An 8,615-nucleotide genomic window follows, 5' to 3' on the forward strand; every position below is an offset into this window, starting at 1 on the left:
GTGTATTTTTGTGAATGTTCTATGTTAACTTGTGGGGAAGGTAATCTGTTGTGATACAGTATTTCATGAATGTCAACTAGGCCAAATTAATTAATGGTATATTCAGGTCAACTATGTCCTTACTGAATATTTTCTTGATTGATCTATTAATTACTGAAATAGGGCACTGAAGTTAACAGTTATATATAATAATATACAATATATTTATGTAACATATTATATATAATTATATAATTAACCAAGTTGCTTGGTTTTTCTTTTCAGTTCCAGAGTTTGGGTCTCATATCCTTTGCCACTTTTGTCATAGACATACATATCTGGATTTTTATGATTTCTTAGAAAACTAACTCCTTTCTAATTATGTAATTCTCTTGTTATCTCTGACAATTTTCTTGATACTAATTTTGCTTTTTTTCTTAAGTTAATATAGTAACCATAAATCCTTTGATTACTGTTAATATGGTATACGTCTCTCCATACATTTACATTGAACCTATCAGAATCTTTATATTTTAGGTACAATTTTTGTATTCAACATGTACTTGGTTTCAGTTTTTTTATTTACTCTGAAAATCTCTGTCTTTTAGTGGATATATGTTGATCACTAACCTTTAATGTGATCAGTGATATAATTCAGTTAATAGCTACCATGCTTGTAAGTGTTTTCTATTTTTGCATTTGATCTTTGGTTCTTTTTTTCCTGCCATGTTTCCCTGCCTACTCTGGGTTTAATCGAGCATTTTATATTATTCCATACTTAAAAATAATATTTTTAATGGCTGCCCTAGAATTTTCAATATAAATTTGAAGTAGTACAAGTCAATCTTCAAATAACATTATACCAGCTCATGTATAGTGCAGGTACCTTATAACAGATCATTCTTGATTCCTCTTTCCCAACCTTTGTGGACTCTTATCATTTAACTCAGTTAACTCTATGCTTTAAATGTCCAACACATCATTACTGTTGTTAATTCAAATACTGTACTCATTAAATCTTTACATTCATTAAGAATAAAAATTAAGGGGTGACTGGGTGGCTCAGTCAGTTAAGCATCAGACTTGTGATTTTGGCTCAGGCCATGAATTCAGGATTTGTGGGATTGAGCCTCACGTCTGGCTCTGCGCTGACAGCCCAAGCCTGCTTGGGATTCTCTCTCTACTTCTCAGTCTCTCCCCCCCTGCTTGCTCTCTCTCTCTGTCTCTCAAAATAAATAAATACATGTTTAAAAAAGAATAAAAATTAAAATACTTTATTTTAATTTCATATATTCATTATCCAATAATCTTTTCTTTGTATGGATTGATGTAGCTGACATATTTTCCTTCTCCATGAAGACCTCCTTTTAACATTTATTGTAAGTCAAGTCTGTTGGAGATGAATTTCCTCAGTTCTTCTTGGTCAGAAACTTTTCTTCCTCCTTCATTTAAATAGGAAAATTTATCTGGCATAGATTTCTAGGTTTCTGGTTTCTTTCTTCCAACACTTTAAAATTTCATTCTACTCTTTTCTTGCTCATATGGTTACTGATGAGAAATCTACTTTATTCTTTATCCTTGAGTTTTCTCCCACTATTCTTTCAACATCATCCCTTTGTCTTTGATTTCTTGGTGTTTAAACATGCTTATATTCTTTTGTTTGTTTGTATGTTTGTTTGTATTTCTTCTGCTTGATGTTCAGTGAACTTCCTTAACCTGTGAGTTTCTATCATTCACTTTAGAAACTTCTCAACAACTCTTTTTTTTTTTTTATATATACATAGTATCCTTTGGATAAATATCTAGTAGTGCAATTGCTGGGTTGTAGGGTAACTCTACTTCTAATTTTTTGAGGAAAATACATACTGTTTTCCAAAGTGGCTGAACCAATTTTAATTCCCACCCAGCAAAAGTTTTCCTCTTTTCTCTGCATCCTTACCAAAATCTGTTGTTTCCTAAGTTGTTAATTAATGTTAGCTATTCTGACAGGTGTGAGTTCTTTATAGATTTTGGATACTAACACTTTATCTCATATGTCATTTGCAAATATCTTTTCCCATTTTGTTGGTTGCCTTTTAGTTTTGTTGATTGTTTCCTTTGCTGTGCAGAAGATTTTTATCTTGATGAGGTCCCAATAGTTCATTTTTCCTTTTGTTTCCCTTGCATTGGGATACATGTCTGGTAAGTAGTTGTTGCAGCCAAGGTCAAAGAGGTTGTTGCCTGTTTTCTCCTCTGGGATCTTTATGGTTTCATGTCTTACATTTAGGTTTTTCATCCATTTTGAGTTGATTTTTGTGTATGGTGTAAGAAAGTGGTCCAGGTTCATTCTTCTGCATGTCACTGTCCAGTTTTCCCAGCACCACTTGCTGAAGAGAAATTTTTCCATTGGATATTCTTTCCTGCTTTGTTGAAGATTAGTTGGCCGTACAATTGTGTGTCCATTTCTGTGTTCTTTATTGTTCCCTTGATCTATGTGTCTGTTTTTGTGCCAGTACCATACTGTCTTGATGATTACAGCTTTGTAACACAGCTTGAAGAGCAGATTTGTGATGCCTCCAGCTTTGGTTTTCTTTTTCAACGTTACTTTGGCTATCTGGGGTCTTTTGTGGTTCCATAAAAATTTTAGGATTGCTGTTCTAGCTCTGTGAAGAATGATGGTGTTATTTTGATAGGAATTGCATTGAGAGTGTAGATTTCTTTGGGTAGTATCAACATTTACAAAAATGCTGATTCAAAGGGGCACACACATGCATCCCAATGTTTACAGCAGTGCTATCAATAATAGCCAAATATGGAAAGAGTCCAAATGTCCATTGACTAATGAATAGATTATATATCACATATACAATGGAATATTACTTAATCAAAAATAATGAAATATTGCCACTTGCAATAACATGGATGGAACTAGAAAGTATAATTCTAAACAAAATCAGTCAGAGAAAGATACATATCATATGATTTCACTAATATGTGGAGTTTAAGAAACACAACATATGAACATAGGGAAATATGAACATAGGGAAGGAAATTAAGATAAAAAGAGAAAGGAAGGCAAACCATAAGAGATTCTTAAATACAGAGAATAAACTGAGAGTTGCTGGATGGGTGTTGGGTGGGGGTATGCGTTAAATGGGTGATGGGCATTAAGGAGGGTACTTGTTGGGATGAGCTCTGGGTGTTGTATATGAGATGATCCACTAAATTCTACTCCTGAAAATAATATTACACTGTATGTATTTATTTTTTATGTTTTTTAAAATTTAAATCCAAGTTAGTTAACATAGAGTGTAATAATAGTATCAGGAGTAGAATTTAGTTATTCATCACTTACATGTAACACTGAGTGCTCATCACAAGTGTCCTCCTTAATATTCATTGCCCATTTAGCCCATCCTCCACCTGCCTTCCCTTCAGCAACCCTCAGTTTGCTTTCTATAGTTAATAGTCTCTTATGGTTTGCCTCCCTGTCTTTTTTTCTTTCTTCCCCTATGTCCATCTGTTTTGTTTCTTAAATTCCACATGAGTGAAATATTTGTCTTTTTCTAATTTATTTTCTTTAGCATAATATACTCTAGCCCCATCCATGTTGTTGCAAATGGCAAGATCTCATCATTTTTGATGGCTAAGTAATATTCTTTATTCTCCCATCTTCTTTATCCATTCATTAGTCAGTGGACATCTGGGCTCTCTCCATAGTTTGGCTATTCTTAATAATGCTGCTATAAGCATTGAGGTGCATGTGCCCCTTCAAATAAGTATCTTTGTATCTTTTGAGTAAATATCTAGTAGTGTAATTACTGGGTCATAGGGTAGTTCCTTTTTTTTAAGTTTCTTTATTTTGAGATAGAGAGAGAACGAGCATGAGTAGGGGAGGGGCAGAGAGAGAGGGAGAGAGAACCCCAAGCAGGTTCTGGGGCTGTCACTGCAGAGCCTGATGTGGAGCTCAAACCCATGAACCATGAAATCATGACCTGAGCCTAAATCATGAGTCAGATACAACCAATTGAGCCACCCAAGCACCCCAAGGATACTTCTATTTTTAACTTTTTGAGGAACCTCCATACTGTTTTCCAGAGTGACTACACCAGTTTGCATTCTCAACAATAGTGTGTGTAAGAGGGTTCCCCTTTCTCTACATCCTTGCCAACATCTGTTGTTTCCTGTGTTGTTAATTTTAGCCATTCTGACAGGTATGAGGTGGTACCTCATTGTGGTTTTGATTTGTATTTCCCTGATGATTAGTGATGCTGAGCATCTTGTCATGTCAGCTACTCTTATTTCAAAGATTTCTTCTGCTTTGGACATATACTTTTAAGTATACAGGAACTGCATTAAATACATCTTTAGCTGAGGATTTATGTTAACCTGGCTATGAACTAGGCTGTGTGGAATGTCTGCTCTACCTACAGGCACCAGAAGCTTCAAATTCTTCCAGTGTCCTTGTTTTCCTCTTCTCTCTTGAATCTGACTTTGGAAGAAAGAGACTGTGATTTATAGTTATTTCAGTTGGGATCTGCTCTTATTATTGTGGAGTCATGTAGGTGACTATAGATAGGTGTGAAGAGGGTTTAATCTCATGATTAATTCTGGCTTACTGTCGACTGACTCTTGTCTCTAGTTGTGACCCTCCCAAGTATTTTGCAAATAGTATAGCACTTCTTTTCACCTTTAGGTGAAATTGAAAGGTTAGAGGGTACTGAAGTGGAAGGATTATTTCCTAGGCTGAGATAAATCTCTAGAAAAGCCCTTTCCCTTGAGGTTGGGACTTTGCCATGGAGAAGGCTTTGAGTATACTTCACAATGATTACTGTTTCTATCCCTATGTTATACCCACACAGAGATCTTTCTCAGCTCTTCACTTTGAGAACCTAGAGGAATTCTCTAAAGTAAAAATATAGAGGTCCTGGTAAGATTATGGCCCTCAAGAGATTCGCACTCACACTAGTCCACACTCATCCTTCAGCAAGTAATTAACATTACCTTTAAATGTTCTCATCAGTTTATGTCTCCATGGGCATATGCTCCAGGTTAGCAGCTCTGACTTGCAACTCTGATTTTCCTATTTATTTCTAGATTTAGGAATGGAGATTTTGCTATGTGACCCCAATTTTCTGATCAGTTTAACAGAATTTTATCTCTTAATGTATTTCCAATTTGTTCATTGATTTCTGATTTGTTCAGTTTTTCTTGTTGCAAGGATGAGTCATGACTTCCAATCTCTTTAACATATCAAAGATGAAGCTAGAAGCCTACAGTTTTTTCAAACTTTTTGTTATTATTTCCCTAATATTTATAACATACATTTTAACTAATCTAAATCCAGTTTCAAATTGCCCTACATTGTTTCATGTGTAGGACAGGCACTTTATTACAGAGTGTTTCCAAATATTCATACCCTTTATGATCTCATTGCTATTCATTTCATTTACCCATATGGTATTATCACTAAATGCATTGCTACTATCATTACATTAAACAATATCTTTATGATCACTTAAGAATAATAATTTGAAAGATTTTTAACTTAATTTTTTCCTTTTTGACATGCTTTCTTTCTTTAGATCCAAGGTTTGAACCTGTAATATTTTCCTTCTTCTGAATAACTTATTTTTTGCACGGAAGGAAGGTCTGGTGGCAATAAATTCCTTCATGTTTTTCTTTGAGAAAATCCTTATTCTTCCTTTGTTTTTAAAGAATTTTTTTTTCTGTATATATAATTCTAGGTTGCTGGATTGTTTCTTTCTTTTAAATTTACATATACAGTATGGCTCTCTTCTTTCTTGCACATTCCCGAATAGAAATCCACTATAATTCACATCCATGCTCTTATATAGGTAAGGTATCTTGTTTTATCTCTAGCATCTTTTCAGAGTTTCCTTTGTCTTTTTTTATACATAGATTTGTTTTACATTCATATGTTGTATTTTAGTTTCTGAAGTTTCTTTTGACCTATCTTCCACATACTTGATTATTTCTCTGCCATATAAAGTTTACTGATAAGATCATTGCAGATATTCCTTACTTCTGTTACAGTGGGTCCCCCCAGCATTTTCTTAGAGTTCCCATCTTTCTGCTTACATCACCTATCTCTTCCTGCATGGTCTCTACTTTTCCCACCAGAGTTCTTAGCAAAGTAACCATAGTTATTTTAACTGCCTTGTCTGATAATTCCAACATCTGTGGCATCTTCCTCTGGCTTTAATGATTGCTCTACCTATTCAGAATGAGTTTTCCTGCCATTGGCATGCTTTGTAATTGTTTTTCGTTCTCATGTTATTGAAAGCCAATAATTTTGTCTAATAAGAACTAAAGAAAGGAAGTCCTTAGTGTGAGATTCTACATTAATCTAGCTAGGAATCAGAATCTACTTAAAGTTTGCTATAGGTACAGGTGCCAGATGTTACACATTGCTTTGATTTCTCTGTTTTTGTCTTCCCTTGACTTTGGGCATTTCTAAGTACTCCTCCCTAGAAAGTCTATGTCTTACAGCTCCTTCAGCTATAATGCTTGACATTACATTGGAACCATGTTGGAATGGTGGAAAGGTGTTGGGAGAAAGGTGTTCTCTCTAAAACCTAATTAAGTCTCATTGTTTTTAGAAGCCAGTGTCACAAAACTGTGACTTATACAAGTTTTTCTCCCCCAGTCTACAGTAATTTGTCAAAATTACTATTTAAGTTTTCCCATCAGCTTATTGTCCCAACAGCTTCTGCTCCAGGTAAAGCAAATCTTAACTATGTGTCTTTGGATGAGGACATCTCTACAGATTTTGGTATGGTGGTTTGGCTTCTGATGGATCCAAGTAGAGCCATTGTTTTTAAGTTTGTGCCTCTCCTTCTTGTTGTCAGAATGGGAGTAATGTCTGCCAAGTTCTTTACTTGTCAGATCCAATACTAGAAGTCTCCTTTATAGAGTTTTATATTTCCAATTTATAAAATCAGACTGTGGTTGTGGATCATAGTGAAAAAAAAAAAACCCCACTTGGTGGTTACCGAATACTCTTCATTGAAAATATTTGGGTGTACAAAGATTTTTTTTTTTTTTGGATAATAGATTTAGCAAAATCATTTATTTTCTTAATTTATCAGTTGTCAGTTGATGAAAGAATCCTGATTCTCTAATGGTGTTATGAGTGAAATGGCTATATATTGCAGATTTTCAACTAAGTAATTCTAGTTGTTGGAAAACATATAGACTCATGTAGCTTTTTGTTTTGTTTTTCTTCCAGATCCACAGCCCCATCCCAGCCCACAGAAGATGAACACAGATGAGTGTTACATGACTTTACCCGTAAAGATCCATAAAGGTAACACAGATTCTCAGGTATTTTCCAGATAAAGAGAAATGCCCATTTATGCTATAGAAAAATCTTACAAAATCTTAGGCTAATATAATTCTACAGAAAGGAAGGCAGATTTTACAGCTACAAAAATATTTAATGTTAATGATGAGATTTGCTTTTCTCCTATACACACATTTAGTAAAAATATGAATACTTTTGTAAAGCACTTTGAGTTTCTTGGAGAAAAATATCCATAATGTTATCCATCTTTATTGTTTAGTCATGAAGCAGGATTCAATCTAGCTTGGGATTCAGGAAATTTTCTTGGAGATGAAGAGCTGAAAAGGTGGGTAAAGCTAACTAAAAAAGAATAACAATCCTCAATATGGAAAGAATGGTTTACCACCAAACAGGAAAAAATGGATATATTTTAAATGGATTAAAATTTTTTAATGTTTATTTATTTTTGAGAGAGACAGAGACAGAATATGAGTGGGTTAGGGGCAGGTAGAGAGGGAGACAGAGAATCCAAAGCAAGTTCCAGGCTCCGAGCTGTCAGCAGAGTCCAACACAGGGCTCGAACTCACAAACTGTGAGATCATGACCTGAGCTGAAGTCAGACGCTTATCTGACTGAGCCACTCAGGTGCCCCCTCCACCAAAAAATGGATATATTTTAAAAGCAAGAAACAACATGATGTTTTCTAAAAACAACAAAAGATTCTTCCTACTAGAGTATGAAAGTCAAAGGCAGGCAGGAAAAGAGGACAGTCAGGAATCTGTCATGAAAGCTTTAAGGAAAATGTTGAGGAATTTTGATTCAATTCTGTAGGCAAAGAGGAGCTTGTACTAAGGTGATGTAACAGATAAAGAGGGCTTAAGGGACTATACTGGAAACAGGAAGTAAGAGAGAGTAAGAGAGTCAAGAAAACATTGAGACCAAACTGGCATGATTTTATTTTTAAGCATACATGTTAAGGGAGAGAAATCAAGATTTCTGTTGAGAATTCTAGGTTTGGTGATTGAAAGGCTGGTGCTGATATTTTTTGAGAGATTAAAAAAATAATGAGGCAGACACATTTGAAATAGGGTGAAATGAAAAAGAAGGGATAGGCCCACTTGGTATTCTATGAATGGGGAATTTGGTGCCTGCCATAGCATGTTTATAGTCAATAAGATAGAGCTTATAGTAAAACTATAAGAGTAATTGCAGAGAGGAAAGACCTCAGATAAGAACTCCAGGAAATATCAGAATTTAATTAATAGAAAAGGAGTCCAGAAAAATAAGGAAATAGTAATTTCTAAATGCGGAAGAATGGAGCATGAGTAGTGTCACATAATTCAATAGGCAA

The sequence above is a fragment of the Lynx rufus genome, unplaced genomic scaffold (genome assembly GCF_022079265.1).
Source record: "Lynx rufus isolate CCGP_SWC_20201006 ecotype Redwood Valley unplaced genomic scaffold, mLynRuf1.p SCAF_7, whole genome shotgun sequence".
NCBI lineage: Eukaryota > Metazoa > Chordata > Mammalia > Carnivora > Felidae > Lynx > Lynx rufus.